This window comes from Podarcis gaigeae (genome assembly GCF_964106915.1).
Source record: "Podarcis gaigeae genome assembly, chromosome: 10".
NCBI classification, from domain to species: domain Eukaryota; kingdom Metazoa; phylum Chordata; class Lepidosauria; order Squamata; family Lacertidae; genus Podarcis; species Podarcis gaigeae.
In genome coordinates, this window is record NC_139686.1 from 53,664,282 (window position 1) to 53,678,768 (window position 14,487).

General features: G+C 43.2%; 1 long non-coding RNA gene across 1 annotated transcript in view; it reads left to right on the forward strand.

Moving 5' to 3' along the window:
• Positions 1-14,487, forward strand: part of LOC310825661 — a 190,752-nt gene that overhangs the window by 68,407 nt on the left and 107,858 nt on the right. The gene's annotated exons all lie outside the window — the stretch shown is intronic.

Genomic DNA, 14,487 nt, shown 5'->3' on the forward strand with positions numbered 1-14,487 from the left:
TGCTAGCTTGAAATCTTTCATTTGCCTCTTGGTAACTGTAATGACAAGGCTATTCCAGAAGGGGGTGATAGTTTCAAAGACAAAAAAAAAGCGCTCTGACCAATTTGAAGCTTTCGATAATACAGTTGCGAAGAAAAGCGGTGTTTTCTCTTCCATAGATTTAAGTGCTTAATGGTCTGTCTGGATAAAACTGGGCATTAGACTCTTAGCTCTGTAAATTTGTTTCTTGAAGCTTTGCATTAAAATCTCTTCGAGGGTATGTGGTGTTAGCAAATGTGACCCATGGCAATGATTCAGTGGTTTTAATACATATATTCAGAAATAGGCATACCTAGTAGGTTTCCCATGTTCTTCTCGCACCAGGCATGGTGCTTCACACATCTACCAAGAGGTGAGGGTCCTACATGCATGCAGAGTTCTCTTACTTTTGTTGTGGGGGGGGGACCCAAAACAAAACCAGAGACTTCGCCTTGCTCAAACAATAGCACTTTTTGGACCCTTGTATCACCTGGCTCTGATAAAATGGAATAGTAATAAAAATGGAACCTTTACAACAGACGTCGTTAGCTGCAAGAGGAAACAAGGTGTGATTATTTTTCTGAACAGCTAACAATGCAAGAATTATTTTTGCATTCCTTTGTGCTTGCAGGAGATTCATCTGAAAACCTAGGCACTCAGAAGCTAACAATAAGATTAGGCTCTTCTTTTGCAAGCTTTCCGGGAACAAAAGGTAAAAGTAGCTTTTATAGTTCAAAGGAGCTAAGGCCTCAGGTGCAATTTATCCCAAGATACGCCAGACTCACAACTACTTATTTCTCTTAAGAAAAGCTTGATGAAACCTTTTCATCCAGAAAAGCACACTGGGCAAAAGATGCTAAATGACTACAGTGGTACCTCTGGTTACGTACTTAATTCATTCCGGAGGTCCATTCTTAACCTGAAACTGTTCTTAACCTGAGTTACCACTTTAGCTAATGGGGCCTGCTGCACCGCTGCCGCACGATTTCTGTTCTCATCCTGAAGCAAAGTTCTTAACCGAAGGTACTATTTCTGGGTTAGCGGAGTCTGTAACCTGAAGCATCTGTAACCTGAGGTACCACTGTACTGGACACCAGAAATGGCTTCTGGAAAATTCTGTACCATTTTAATAACAATAAATAAATATAGTGGTACCTCAGGTTACATACACTTCAGGTTACATACGCTTTAGGTTACACACTGCGCTAACCCAGAAATAGTGCTTCAGGTTAAGAACTTTGCTTCAGGATAAGAACAGAAATCGGGCTCTGGCGGCAGCAGGAGGCCCCATTAGCTAAAGTGGTGCTTCAGGTTAAGAACAGTTTCAGGTTAAGAACGGACCTCTGGAACGAATTAAGTACTTAACCCGAGGTACCACTGTAAATAAAAAAATTATACCCCGCCCATCTGGCTGGGTTTCCCCAGCTACTCTGGGTGGCTCCCAACAGAATATTAAAAACACAATAAAACATCAAACATTAAAAATGTCCCTAAACAGGGTTGCCTTCAGATGTCTTCTAAAAGTCAGATAGTCATTTATTTTCTCGATAACTGAAGGGAGGGTTCCACAGGGTGGGTGCCACTACTGAGAAGGCCCTTTGCTTGGTTCCCTATAACCTCACTTCTCACAGTGAGGGAACTACCAGAAGGCCCTCGGAGCTGGACCTCAGTGTTCGGGCTGACCGATGGGGGTGGAGATACTCATTTAGGTATATTAAGCTGAGGCCATTTAGAGCTTTAAAGGTCAGCACCAACACTTTGAATTGTGCTCGGCTCGGAAACGCACCGGGAGCCAATATATGTCTTTCAGGACGTGTGTTATATGGTCTCGGTGGCCACTCCCAGTCACCAGTCTAGCTGCTGCATTCTGGAATAATTGTAGTTTCCGAGTCAGCTTCAAAAGTAGCCCCACGCAGAATGCATTGCATTTTAAAGAACGTTGGTCAGTATTCAAATAGTTGTATAAAGTTAAAGGGAACCCTGACCATTAGGTCCAGTTGTGGCTGACTCTGGGGTTGCGTCGCTCATCTCGCTTTATTGGCCGAGGGAGCTGGCGTACAGCTTCTGGGTCATGTGGCCAGCATGACTAAGCCATTTCTGGCGAACCAGAACAGCGCACGGAAATGCCATTTACCTTCCTGCTGGAGCGGTATCTATTTATCTACTTGCACTTTGACGTGCTTTCGAACTGCTAGGTGGGCAGGAGCTGGGACCGAGCAACGGGAGCTCACCCCGTCGCGGGGATTCGAACCGCCGACCTTCTGATCGGCAAGTCCTAGGCTCTGTGGTTTAATCCACAGTGCCACCCGCGTCCTGTAAAAAATAGTTGTATACACAGACAGAAAAGAGTGTTAACCCTATAATAAATAACCCTATTATTATTTGTATACTGCCCTTCTTCTGAAGATTATAGGATGTTTATCCTGTAACTTAACCTGTGAGGAAGGTTAGGCTGAGAGGCAGTGACTGGCCCAAGGCCACCCAGTGAGCTTCATGGCCAAGTGGAGAATTGAGCTACCCTATATTCGAATCACTAACCCACACTGGCTCACATGCATCCCACTAAATATCCATATTGATTTTTAATTGTATTTTATTGCTTTTTTATTTTTTGGTGTGTGTGTGTGAAATACAATAAACAAGAAATAAATAGCTGTTTATGAGAAATAAAAGGAGCAATAAAAAGCACCTTACAGCACCTAGCACTGTGCATTACAACAGGCAGAGAAATCAAGCAGTCTGCAAAGACCCTCAGCAATTTTCAAGCATTCCGTGGCTTTCAAAGTTTGGGAACCACTCGTGCAGGTCATAAGCAAAGAGGGAAGGGACATATTTTTAACAGAGAGGTGGTAACAACAATGTATTTTTTTAATACCTCTATGGGAAAAAATATTTTAAAACTCCACTAACATACTAACCCATTTCCTGACCACCAAATTAAAGAGAATTCCTGCCTCTCCTTTAAATACTTGGTGCAATTTCAAGCACAGAATGGCAAAGCACAATGTGAAGCTTATATTTACGAAGCTTTGTAATCATTCCGTGAAGTTCAAGATGTTTGGCAGAGCTCTGAAAAACTTAGGAGGCAATAAAAGGTTACCAGCAAGAATGCAGAGCGGCCTTGTATGGTAACAAAATGTACACTAGTACATATTTCAAGAATACACTGTGTCTCTTATATCGAGGGTTGGGCTGTTGTATAGTTGTAAAGCTCTTGCTGCTTAGGAGGCACCACAATGTAAATACTCCTTTGAGGAAGGGTGGGTGGGAAGAGTTGTATTAAATAGCCATGAAGAAAACTGTGAACACTCAGGATGGTTTTTCTGCTTGCCAAATCATTTGCATAAAAGCCCCAATCCGAATTAATGTAGTTTCAAATTGCTTTCAAACACTATCCATAGACTAATGTGGTAAAACAATGGGATGTGAGTGTAGTATGGACCTCACATCTTTCAACATGCTCCTACTTGATCTCCCACTGTAATACATCCTCGGATTAGTACTTCATGAGGCTCTGCAAAGAGGAGCCAAGTGTTGAAAAACTACAAGCTATACAAAATGCAGAACCTACCTACCACAAGGTTCCCCAACCCTTTTAGGCTCATGGGCACATTTGGGTGGGTGCCACCCTCCTTCACTTTTTGGAGCCTTGTATCACCTGGCTCTGGTAAAATGGAATAGTAATAAAACTGAACCTTTACAACGGACGTCGTTAGCTGCAAGAGGAAATAAGGTGCGATGAGAACAGAACTCATGCTCTGGCGGCGCAGCAGCAGCAGGAGGCCCCATTAGCTAAAGTGGTACATCAGGTTAAGAACAGTTTCAGGTAAAGAACGGACCTCTGGAATGAATTAAGTTCTTAACCCGAGGTTTGTTGTTGTTTAGTCATTTAGTCGTGTCTGACTCTTCATGATCCCATGGACCAGAGCATGCCAGGCACTCCTGTCTTCCACTGCCTCCCGCAGTTTGGTCAAACTCATGCTGGTAGCTTCGAGAACACTGTCCAACCATCTTGTCCTCTGTCGTCCCCTTCTCCTTGTGCCCTCCATCTTTCCCAACATCAGGGTCTTTTCCAGGGAGTCTTCTCTTCTCATGAGGTGGCCAAAGTATTGGAGCCTCAGCTTCACGATCTGTCCTTCCCGTGAGCACTCAGGGCTGATTTCCTTCAGAATGGGGAGGTTTGATCTTCTTGCAGTCCATGGGACTCTCCAGAGTCTCCTCCAGCACCAGAATTCAAAAGCATCAATTCTTCGGCGATCAGCCTTCTTTATGGTCCAGCTCTCACTTCCATACCTCACTACTGGGAAACCATAGCTTTAACTATACGGACCTTTGTTGGCAAGGTGATGTCTCTGCTTTTAACCCGAGGTACCACTATACTAAATAGTGTTACAGACTGGTGAGGACTCCCCCTAAACCCTAGAAATTAATAAATGCCTAGGATTTTGATTATTTGGAACATGAAAGGAGAAATACAAGCTTCCGAGGGATTCCTAGGCTAGCTTTGCCTATGCAAAATGACCTGGCTAAGCTAGGGCCATTAAGAAACAACACAGGGCCAATGAAAGTCATTGGCAATGCAAGAGAACTGTTCTTCCCCCGCCCCGTCCCCTTGCCCTGAGGTGTGAACAGAGAATGGGAGATTGGAAGATTGTCAGGGTAACTGGGTGTGAGGTGACAGGGGAAGAAATTTTTCGGCAGGGTGTTCTGGGAAGAAGAAGGAAGACTGGGATCCATCTTGAGAAGGCTGGCTGAAGGCTAGTTGTGCTGCTGTGGAGTACAAGCCCCTCTTGAAATGACCATGCTGTAAGGTCTGGTCTCCCTCCATGCAGCTTGAAGGTGTAACTAGGTGAATAAACCATATTTCTGCTGTATCTCAGTTCTCCAAAGGAACACAGACCCCTCTAGGATCCTGCTATCACTCAGCAGTGAGTAGGGGTGGCACGCAGCTTTTGTAAAAATAGAAACCCCCAGTTTTGTGCTCAACATGAACATAAGTGGTTTCAGAATGCTGCCAGCAGCTTGGTAGTCAATATGAGAATGTAGCTTTAAAAACATTTCAGGAAATCATAGTTCATGACATACTAGAAATCTAAAATACATTTGCGACCAAATATCTTTATTGCTATGGATTGCAGTAAAGCAAAGGATAAAAGTAGAAAATATTTTGGATAACTTACAGGGCAGTCCACATCTACTCAGAAGTGAGTCCTGTTGAATTTAATAGTTGATATCTTTCGAATGCTGTGTGGTCCTCAGTGTCCTTAATAATAAACGATATTCCTTGTGAGACAAAACAGCCTACTAGAGGAATGTGCTATGTATTGACCTAACTGTGGGTCAAAATGATTCTTAACCCTTACTCAGCATATTTTCATACATAAATTCAGTGGTAGGAACTTACTTTTTCATATATAATTCAGGTTATTACTCAACTAAAAAGTTTACTACAGTGAAATATTAAAACAGCATGACACCATCACAAGACGACGATAAAGCCTAGCAGAGGTCATCATGTTGAGAACTGATCACTTGAACTTTCATGAATTCCTTCATACTTTGCTAGGCCTGGACTGTGCATCTGGCTCTTCTAAAACCTACTGTATGTATCACAGTGAAAAAAAAAGGAGTAATCAACTTTCTTCACTTGAATTGATCACTCTGTTGGTAATTTCTCCCTTTGGGAAGTTATAGATAGGACTGGTGCACCTTTTTTTACTTGGCAGAAGATTCCGTTGTACGTTTCCGAGCACAATTCCAAGTGTTGGTGCTGACCTTTAAACCCTAAACGGCCTCGGTCCAGTATACCTGAAGGAGCATCTCCACCCCATCGTTCTGTCCGGACACTGAGGTCCAGCTCCAAGGCCCTTCTGGCAGTTCCCTCACTATGAGAAGTGAGGTTACAGGGAACCAGACAGAGGGCCTTCTTGGTAGTGGTGCCTGCCCTGTGAAACGCCCTGTGAAAGGCAATAAACAACTATTTTACTTTTAAAAGACAACTGAAGGCGGCCCTCTTTAAGGAAGTTTTTAATGTCTGATGCTGTATTGTTTTTAATATTTGGTTGGAAGCTGCCCAGAGTAGCTGGGGAAACCCAGCAAGATGGGCGGTGTATAAATAATAAATTATTATTATTATTATTATTATTATTATTGTTGTTGTTGTTGTTGTTGTTGTTGTTGTTGTTGTTTGTTGTTGTTGTTGTTGTTATTGATTATTATTATTATTATTATTGATTGCACTGACAGCATGAACTGCAAGTGAAGAGAGGAAGAAACATTGGATTCTGTAATGCTTAAATGTGTTATTTTATGTGTATGCAAAACTGGCAGTGCAGGCTGGTGCTCATTGGGACTGAGGAGGCAGAAAGTAGGGAGGCCAAGGGCGGGTGAATTCAGAGCCAATTACAGGCAGAGCCGATTAATTCTTGTTTTGTCCTCAACTCAGCCTCTTCCTCATTTACTTCTACAAACAGCAACACTGAAGCTAAGAAGGAAGCCAATAGCCATTGCAACCCCTGGCCTGGCTGTTACTAAGAAGGCAGGCTGGAGGGCAGCTTGAGGCTGGCACGGTAGCACTGCATTCGCACTAATGGACAGCCTCCACTGGTGAATGTCTAGGCCAGCCTTTCTCAACCTGTGGGTCCCCAGATGTTGTTGAACTACAACTCCCATCACCCCTAGCTAGCAAAGCCAGAGCTCAGGGATGATGGGAGTTGTAGCCCAACAACATTTGGGGACCCACAGGTTGAGAACCGCTGGTCTAGGATAATGTGACCCAACAAGGGAGAGACTTTTGCCTCAAGTTTATTTTCAGGCCATTATTTTGCACAGAGAAGCATACACAAAGAGTCGTGTCCACTCAAAACATTGGCCAGCATTTTTGTTACTTTTCTTTGCCAATAGCTTATCTTTCCTGTGCTCATACCCCTGTGTTAAAATGTCTTAACAAACTAACCTGCTTCCCCCTGATAGATACCTATTCCAATCACACCCTTTCCTTTAGTGTTTGTCTAGGCACCCGATAAGGGGAATGACTCATCTGAAGCCCAGAGTCTCTGGGCTACTCCTCAATACGCATAGAAATCTGAGCAAGCATTTCAACAAAGTACGTATCCCCCCTTTTTTTTTTGAATGATGAATGCTCCCCACTCCCCAAGTTTCATATAGGTGGCGATTGCATCTCGTGTGCAATAACGGGGTTTGGAGGCCAGTTCCAAAGTTTTATGGGCAAAGGAACATAGCATCATGTGGCATCTAGCAAGCCGTGATCTCTTGCTGCAGCTTATATAATATTAGGGCTGAGGGGTGATTGGCTAGTACTCAACTCGTCAGGAACCTGTCCTGGTAAGAATCCGGCCATAGGAGAAGGGAGAATGGTACCAGGGACTGTTCACCAAGTATCACATGGGTGTTTATGTGTGCTCAGTGTGCTGACTTTTTCTGATGGAAACCTGAGCTTTTTGCACTAATGAGCTTCTTGAAAAGCATTTATTTATTTCTTATTTATTTATTAAATTTGTACACCACCCTTCATCCAAAGATCACAGGACAGTTCACAACAGAAAAATACAAAATGAGAACACAAAATTCATAATAAATATTGTTGTGAGTCCCAGAGGCCTTACCATGACAAAAGGTGTTTGATGGCCCATGTAAGAGGAATCGTGAGCATGGGGGGATAGATGCTGCCAGGGTAAATAGGTGTGAGGTGACAGGAAAAGAGTGTTTTTAGCAAGATGTGCTCAGAAGACGTGGGTGGCGCTGTGGTCTAAACCACTGAACCTCTTGGGCTTGCTGATTGGGAGGTTGGCAGTTCAAATCCCCGCAATGGGGTGAGCTCCTGTTGCTCTGTCCCAGCTCCTACCAACCTAGCAGTTTGAAAGCAAACCCGTGCAAGTAGATAAATAGGCACCGCTGTGGCAGGAAGGTAAACGGCACTTCTGTGCGCTCTGGTTTTTGTCACAGTGTCCCGTTGTGCCAGAAGTGGTTTAGTCCTGCTGGCCACGTGACCCGGAAAGCTGTCTGTGGACAAACGCCAGCTCCCTCAGCCTGAAAGCAAGATGAGCACCGCAACCCCACAGTCGCTTTTGACTGGACTTAAACGTCCAGGTGTCCTTTACCTTTTCTTTCTTTCTTTCTTTCTTTCTTTCTTTCTTTCTTTCTTTCTTTCTTTCTTGCTGAGAAGAAGAAAGGAGAAAACAAAGTCTGAGATCCATCTTGGGGAGGTTGGCTGAAGGCTGACTGGGAGAGATGTAGCACCCTACTATTTGTCAAAGCAGCCCAGTATTGTCTAACTTGGGCTGGCATCTGCTCTTCAAGGTCTCCGGCAGAAGTATTTCACATCATGTGCTAATGAATGTGGATTTGGGATTTCTTTCTTCTCCTCATGAACCAACATGGCTGCTTCTGCTCTTTAGCTGCTCCTTGCAACCGCTGAAGGTTCAAACCTGGTCGAACCCTCCTGGAGTTTGAACTGCTGGGTCTCCGAAATTGCCCAGGCAGTTCTGATAGTTTTAACCATGGTGTGACTTCTGCCAGCAAAATATCCTGTTGGGGAAATGCAGTGGAACGTGTCGTTTTACCTATAGCATGTAATATTATATAGAAACAAGTTAGATTTTTATATGTGTGAGAGTGTTCAATAAAGCACACATGCAAAAACAGAATCAAGTAATCCTTTTTCATGGAAAAAAATGAAGTCTAATTCTTGGGAGGACTGGCATGAGTGGAATGGCATACTGAAGCCAACAAAATCCCACAGAGTTGCATGATATATAGGGTTGTACTGACACCCAGCGCACAATTGAGATCTCTATATTTGCAAACAGATGTTTACCTGTCTACATTTAGCCTCCTTAAACAGGGATACCGTTAACATGGATACGTTATTTGTTTATAGAAATCTTGTTTCTTAGAGTTTATTATCAAAAGGGAGGATTTTTCCCTTCCAAGTTGGTGCAACTTAACCCAGTCAATAAAGTATTCAACCCCATCTCTGACAACACCACCCAAATAAGCCAGATTCCAGACGAAAGATTCACAGATAAGCTCAGTCTGATATTGCTGAAAGCTCACATAATTTGCAACATTGCCAGCTTCTGTGAAATGGGAATCTCTGAAACAGCTCCCTGGGACACCCTCACATCTTGTAGGCCTCTGAAGCATCTCCTTGTCATGGTAACTTATCTTTCTCTGGCACAAATGAGCAATTTGAGAATCTGGATCCACAACTTCCTAGCACCAGAGAAGTATAAAACATTCAGATTCATGAACAAATAAATCTCACCTGGTTTTATTATGCACTGTTTTCATCACAAATGAAATTGTCCCATCTTTGGTTATAACCAGAGGCATTGGTAGCAATTTTTTGTGTTTTGAGATGGCCCCAAACTTACTGCCTAATAAAAAAAAATATAAATGGGAAGGATGCAATATTAGGTCCCACTAGGGGACGCAGGTGGCGCTTGGTACGCAGGTGGTGCTGTGGGTTAAACCACAGAGCCTAGGACTAGCCAATCAGAAAGTCGGCGGTTCAAATCCCCGCGACGGGGTGAGCTCCCGTTGCTTGGTCCCTGCTCCTGCCAACCTAGCAGTTCAAAAGTACATCAAAGTGCAAGTAGATAAATAGGTACCGCTCTGGCGGGAAGGTAAAGGTGTTTCCGTGCGCTGCTCTGGTTCGCCAGAAGCGGCTTAGTCATGCTGGTCACATGACCTGGAAGCTTTCTATGGACAAACGCCAGCTCCCTCAGCCTATAGAGCGAGATGAGCGCGCAACCCCAGAGTCGGTCACGACTGGACCTAATAGTCAGGGGTCCCTTTACTTTTACCTTAGTTCATTAAAGACATCTTTAAGTCCAGCCACCAATTTTGTGCTCTCACTGGTTTATAAAGCACTGAGGAGTTAATGATTTCTGGGCAGTTTATTCTTAGCCACAACTAAATTCTTTTAGCTCCTTTCTCATTAAGCAATCAGTCTGTAATCCCTGAATGTACTTGGACAGCCTCTTAGCTCTGTCATTCACATTTGCTTCTTGGCCTTTGTAGATGGCTGTCCTTGAAATGATTTCAGCATTCCCATCTTGCCCTGAAAATTCTTTTTTGCCCCAACCCCATTTTCACAAGGAGCATTGTAATGTGGCATGATTGTTACTGTTTTTTGCCTCATAGGATATGATGTGTTAAAACTTTCTCATGATTTGCTCTACAACAAGGGCTTCAAATGGTGGGCATTTGACAACACTACAGTGTCCCATTTCTGGGGTGGATGGAACTCAAGATGCTTGCAGCAAAGGAATCCTCCATAGATTCGGCACAGATAGGATATGAATAAGACAGGATCGACTTCTGCAGACTTGCAAACCATGGCCAGTTCACACTGCCAAGTGGAACAGACTCTTGTCTACATTTTTGCTTCGGTCTGTTCAATTTTCTGATGCCAACAGTAATTTCACCAGCAGAAAAGGTCACCAAACAGATGGTTCCTTTCTGATTACTCTAAATAAATTTTGAAAAGTCTGATTCGGGGGAGCAGGGAATCATTTGCCAGCTGTCAGGCTCAATGATAAAGGATGAATCAGTTTTTCCTTTTCTAAACAGATAGGTGAATCATCACCATTATGACCAAGTCTGGCAAGAATGAAAATGTACCTTCTTTGTACAACTAAAATATGACTGCACAATAGATCCTGCCCTGACTCCCTAGTCTAACAGGTGTTCATGCAGCAAGCCAGCCCAATGCTGCTAATAGATAGCACTGCAGACCACACCCTTTGCGGTCATGTAATAAATTGCACACACTTTCTGTACTCACAAAATAGTTACTGGTGTGGGCAATGGGAGAAAATGAAAATAAAGGCTAAGGAAATAGAACATCCCATACCCCTTATGTAGACTGTGCTCATATTACCATATAAGAATGCATTGGAGTTGTGACTTTCTTTGATCATTATGGCTTGCACCCCTACAAATGGAATGTATGTGACATTTGGACTGAAAAAGTGGCCCTTCCTCACATCTATGTTCTGAAGTGGCTCAGTGGCACCAAAATATTGTTGAACCGCAAATTCCCATCAGCCCCAGCCACCATAGCAAATGGTCGTGGATGATGGGAGCTGTAGTCTTGCAACATCTGGCTAGCCCCAGGTTTCCCATCTGTGCAGTAGAAGAAAGAGATGGTGGTACTTTGTGGATGTAAAACGTACTGTTAGAAAATATCTTGTTCCAATTGATCTGAAAGTCAACAGTTCAGCTCTGCAGCCCAGTTCACACTGGCTCGTACATTAATTTTATTTCCCATAATTTCATTATATGAATTTACTGCCATGGGAGCAAAGGAGAGAAGGCCATGTTCTTAATTTAAGAAGCATGTAAATATAGCATCTTTTATATACAGATGAGGTTTGGCTTCCCACACAGCAACGTATTCTTAACATGCCAATGTAGAGCACAGGAAAACAGGCTAAAGGTGGTATTTAATCACTGTCACATCTAAACGAATTATTCCGTAATTTGAAATGCCAGGAAAACGTTTAGGAGCTGAAGAATGTGGTGCTGAAGCTAGTGATAAGTTCTCTGTACTTTAGAAACTAAACTTGATTTGATCCCCCCCCCCCCGGGAGGGGGGTGGTTAGAATTCTTGATATTCTAACTTACCTGCTTATTTAGTATTTCCCTCCCAGTCTTTCCTAAACCTACAAAGTTGTTGATATTACATTCCTGTACTGATTTGAGTCTTCATTTACTCATGCTTCTAGAGCTATACTTGCCCCACCATGAGAGAGAACTATCAAGAGATTGTGGGTAACCCTAAGGTACACATGATTTAAATAAATTTGAAGAGGGAAAACAAAGGGGGGAGGCTCCCCAAAAAACCTATACTAACTCAATGGCAAGGAATGATGAAGGAGGGAGTGGAGGAAAACTGGCAACTAGGTAGGAGGGAGAAATAGAGGTAATCAACGTAATTATTTCTCCTTCCCACCCCATGTGAGTGTCTGCTTGCACACTCGCTCTCTCCTGCCCTCCCTCGAACTCCTGCCTCCTCCCCTGCCCTCTTCACTTTTAATTGTTCTATATTTAGCACATAAATGAGGGATGGGGAACCTGTGGCGCTCCAGATGTTGCTGAACTACAACTTCACCCATCTCTGACTGTTGACCATGTTGGCTGAGGCTGATGGGAGTTGGGCGTCCAACAACCTCTGTAGGGCAGGCCACAGGTCCCACCCACCCCATCCCTGACATACATTAATCCGCCCTCTTAAAATTGGGACTGAATATTGAGCATAATACTTGTGGTGGGGAAGGAAAATGTTAGGTGTAATTTATTATTCTTCCTTTAACTTGGCTGCAAAGTTGGTGGCAGACCAGGGCATTTGCCTTTTTGAGGGTGTATTTGTTGGCATGGCAACAGCAGAACCGCCAAAGAATGCTGGAATATAAGGCCAGGCTGCATTTTGCTCTCCGACCACCGAAATTTCTGAAGAACATCCTTTGATAGATATTTCCTTTTTCAGCAGTGTTGTTGCCTTTGTAAACGTTTTTCTGTTTGACCTCAAGGTGTGGTGGGTTTCATCTCACCACTTTCTGAAATAAAGAGTGCCTTCTTCAGCATCCTGAACATTATGCAGACTAGAGAACATTTTTTGAGGGAAATAGAGAACTAAGTCCCCAAACCCATCAGCCATACAAAACTATCTAGTTAACTTTCATGAGTACAGTGGTACCTTGGGTTAAGAACTTAATTCATTCCAGAGGTCTGTTCTTAACCTGAAACTGTTCTTAACTAGAGATGTGCTTTCGCTAATGGGGCCTCTTGCTGCCACTGTGCCACCAGCACACGATTTCCATTCTCATCCTGGGGCAAATTTCTCAACTTGAAGTAACTCTTCCAGGTTAGCGGAGTTTGTAACCTGAAGCGTTTGTAACCTGAGGCATTTGTAATTCGAGGTAGCACTGTACTAATAATGGTGCTTTGTTCTATGTACAGTAGCTTGGTTTTTGAACAGCTTAGTTATCGAATGTTTTGGCTCCCAAACGCCGCAAACCCAGAAGTGACTGTTCCTTTTTGCGAAGCCACGCTTTGGTTTCCTAACGTTTAGGAAGTCGAATGGACTTCCAGAACGGATTCCATTTGACTTCTAAGGTATAATTGTATATTGGTTAAAAGGGATGGGTGATGGTGGTGATGATGGTGATGATGGTGATGATGATTGCACTTAGAGCTGCTGAGTACTGGACCAATTGCCAGGTATTAGAACTAATCTGAAACAAGTGTCCTCAAATACTTGCAATTTGATACTTTCTTTCCCACTTTGCTTTGCAAATCTTTGGAGCTTGAATTCTGAAGGCAAAATTTGAACATTATGACTATGAAATGTTGAAATCTGAATGCTTTTGACATCTTGGGTGTTTTTTCTTAGGAAACTTCAAATATAAAATCTCATAAATGGTCAACTGCTGAATACTAATTATTACAAGCATTTGCTCAGTCCTATGTGGCAGGCCTTCAGGTATTTGGAGAGTATTATCCTGCTCCTCCCCAGCCTTCTCTTCTCCAGACTAAACATACTCAGTTGCTTCAACCTCTCCTGATAGGATTTCTCTTCCATACTACTCACCATCTTTGGTGTCCTCCCTTGTTTCCATTAGATCCATTCTATCTCCCTAAACCCTCAGCTCCTAGTCCCACCTTCCTTTCAAAACAGTCGCTGGCCAGCCCAACCAACTATCCTCTTCACATCACAGCAACTTCACTGACAATCTGCTCTACATCTAACCCTTTCCCATCACTAGCTAAATGTTTGTGAAGGTCACATGAAGTTTGGTTATAGAGATGCATAGCCTATTCCACATAGGCTTGAGGTGGGCACCCTGAACCAGAAAAGGGCAATAGAATTTCATCACAGCAACATATCCAATAATCAGTGAGCAGGAATTCATAAATAACAGGTAGTAGGCATGCAGCCTCTCTTATTAAATATTTTATCTTGGAAGCAAGCTGTGTAACCAGCTCCAAACCTGCAAGTTCTCAATTGCTAAGGATTGTCATTTAATTATATCATCACTCAGATGTAATTAATCTGCTGCTTTAAATATAGCCGCAGGGATTAAACATGACTCAAATTAATGGCTGTTCTTGTATCTTACGAGACCGACTGGACATTCCTGCTAACTCCCCAGAATGAGAGTTCCTTGAGGACTGTTTAGATTACCCTACTCGCTAGCCTCTCAAAAGATCTTAGCTGCAAAGATTATAAAAAGCTTTGCAATATTCTCCCCTTAGGATACGTCGCGGGGACAGTCTGTGCAGAGTGAATCAATGCCATACGCCAAGCAGTGTTTGTATATGCTTCAATGTATCCAGGCAAAGTCTTTTTAACTTTCCATCCTACGGACGGAGCTGTACTTTCCTGAACGTCAGCCAGGAAAAAAATTGTACATTTGGCAGCTGGACTGTGGGAAGCCTGGT